We start from the raw sequence: 3113 nt of genomic DNA, 5'->3' as shown, positions 1-3113 counted from the left end.
CTCTTCTGTCATCCACTTTGGTCTTCTCTTCTTTTCTTGTATTTTTAGTGACCTCTTGCTTTCTTCATGGATGATTCTCTTAATATCATCCCACAATTCTTCTGGTTTTTGATCACTGGCGTTAAATGAATCAAATCTATTCTTTAGATGTTCTCTAAATTCAGAAGGGATATATTCAATATTATATTTTGGCTCTAATGGACTTGTTTTAATTGTCTTTAACTTCAAGTTGAACTTGCATATGAGCAGTTGATGATCTATTCCACAATCAGCTCCTGGCCTGGTTTTGGCTGGAGAGACTGAGCTTTTCTATTGCCTCTTTTCACAGATGTAGTCTATCCAATTCCTGTGTGTTCTGTCTGGTGAAACCCACATGTACAGCTGCCATTGCATTGTTGAAAAAAGGTGTTTACAATGAATAAGTCATCAGTCTTGCAACATTCTACCATGCGAGTTCCAGCATTATTTCTGTCACCAAGACCAAATTTTCCAACTACCGGTGATTCATCTTTGTTTCCAACTTTTGCATTCCACTCACCAGTGATAATTAACTCATCCTGATTGCATGTTTGGTTAATTTCAGACTGCAGAAATTGATAAAAATCTTCAATTTCCTTATCTTTGGCTTTGGTGGTTGGGGCATAAATTTGAATAATAGTTGTATTAACGGGTCTTCCTTGTAGGCGTATGGATGTTATCCTATCATTGACAGCATTGTACTTCAGGACAAATCTTGAAACATCCTTTGTGATGATGAATGCCACACCATTCCTCTTCAAATTGTATTCCCGGCATAGTAGATCACATGGTTATCTGATTCAAAATGGCCAGAACCAGTCCATTTCAGCTCACTAATCCCTGGGATATCAATCTTTATGTGTTCCATTTCCTTTTTGATAGCTTCCCATTTTCCTGGATTCATACTTCGTACATTCCATGTTCTGATTATTAATGGATGTTTGCAGCTGTTTCTTAATTTGAATGGTTCCACATCAGCAAATGGAGGTCTTGAAAGCTTTACCTTATCCATATGTGCAAGGCTGGTTTTGCTCTGATGATGCAGCTCTTTCCAGTCCTGTTTTCAGAGCCTTCTAACCTAAGTGACTCATCCTCCTCCTCTATATTGGACAATGTTTCTGGACCATTCATAAAGTTGTGCAGTATTATATTAGACAGTGTTTCTCTGCTATTTATAAAGTTTTTGTTTGTCTGTTTATTAATTCAAGGTGCTAGGTTTCTCTGCAATTTTCTTTGTGCTGATTGAATCACTGTTGGGAATGTGGATGCAAGTCTCTGGTCATCATGAAGGGCATGTGAAGTTGGGATGAACAGGTGTTGTGGTGGCTTAATGTGGTTCTTCTATTGGATGAGGCAGGGGAGAATTGGGGAAAAAAGAAAGAAAAGAAAAAGAAAAACAAGGTGCCAGTAGCGAGTTCCTGCTTTCTGGATTTCTATAATTGCTGCTGGATCTGGGCTTTTGTTTTGCATCTGCTTGGGACACCTGCTAATGATGATGCTATGTTATCACTCACAGACCAGTGGTTCAAAATCACCAGAGACTCCAGTAGTTAGGGGGCCACTACTTTCTGCTTGGGTCACAAAGCTGCAAAAATGCCATATCCCAGCCACTCAATGCTGCAAAGCTGTTGCAGAAGAGGTGAATCCCAGGCTTTCACCACAAGCTCATGCCAGGGCCCTCCTACCTGCATTGAGTATCTTCCCATCCTCCTCTCCATTCTCAATTCACCAGAGGCCTGAGCCACAGGTGTTTCTGCTCTGTTTCTCAGCAAGGTTATCCACTTACTCAGCTCAGCTCCTAATATTACCATCAGAAACTCCCAATACGGGAATTCCTAGTCCTCAAAGTCTCTGTGTGTTCTGTGGTGCCCCCTCCTCACTTTTTTTTTTTTTCTCTACACTCTCCCTTGTACTGCTAATGAGTTTTCCACTTCTCCACCTCTCCATCTCCCCAGCATCCAAGCAGATTCATTTATTTTTCCTGGTTGTTTACTCTGATTTTTTTCTCTGCCTCCACTAAATCTGGCATCCTCTAACTTACTCAGCTATTCACAACTCTAGTATCCCTGCTTCAAACTGCTACACCTAGTTTTTCAGGAATTAAGACAGTAGAGGGAACAAATGTGTGGGCTATAGGTATGATGCCATCTTCCTTTCAAGTTACTACTATATATTTATATGTTCTCATAATTCTATAATATTACAGCTTCTTAGTACCTAGAATTAAAAATATATTTATAAAACGTTAATAGTATATATATATACATATATCATGTTAATAGTGTATACACACACACACACACACATACATATAATAGTTAATAGTATTACTATTAACATAGTAATGTCAATGTATATATAATGTTAATAGTACTTTCAGGCTTTTGTATTCAAAATTTGGACCATCAAATTTGGAATACTGTTTATCCCAAACATAATCCTTCTAAAGGAGAGAAAGACATAGAGAGGTATATGGCAGGTACAGACAACAAAGATGAACCCTTTTGCACATAGAGTACCACGTTTTCAGTGAAGGCATACATGGGTAAATGGGTGGATAGATGGGTGGACAGGCTGAACTATTAGGTATGTCTATGAAGCAGGGATTGTACCCAAGAACATGTATAGGGTTGGCAGACAATGGTCATATAATATTATGTGTATGATCTGAATTCCCAGGTGTATAGTAGAGCTGACAAGGGGCGAGGTTGTAGTCACTGCTTGGTCCCAGCCAGCTACCAAGATGGACCGAGTAGTTGAACCTGTGGGCTTGGGACCATAGTCACAGAGGACATCAAGCTCAATTGGCATAACATACTACACAAAACATTGTTTCACCTCCTACTTTGGTGAGCAAAACTGATTCACTATCAGGCTATCTTAAAAGCTTACAAGCTGCCATCTAGATGCAACAATGGTTCTCTCCTTGTCCAGAGCCAAGAAGAATGAAGAAAACAAAAAATTCATGGAAACAATTAGTCTTAGTGACTGGTATACCATCCGATCTGCAGCCTGTATGACTATGAGACTAGAACTAGATGGTGCCCGGCTACTACTGTCAACCACTTGGAAGGGGATCTACCATACGAGATCCT

The sequence above is a fragment of the Orycteropus afer genome, unplaced genomic scaffold, assembly GCF_000298275.1.
Source record: "Orycteropus afer afer isolate SDZICR_OR568_19922 unplaced genomic scaffold, OryAfe1.0 scaffold00159, whole genome shotgun sequence".
NCBI lineage: Eukaryota > Metazoa > Chordata > Mammalia > Tubulidentata > Orycteropodidae > Orycteropus > Orycteropus afer.
The sequence above is the reverse complement of the archived record's forward strand: the minus strand, read 5'-3'. Positions refer to the sequence as shown.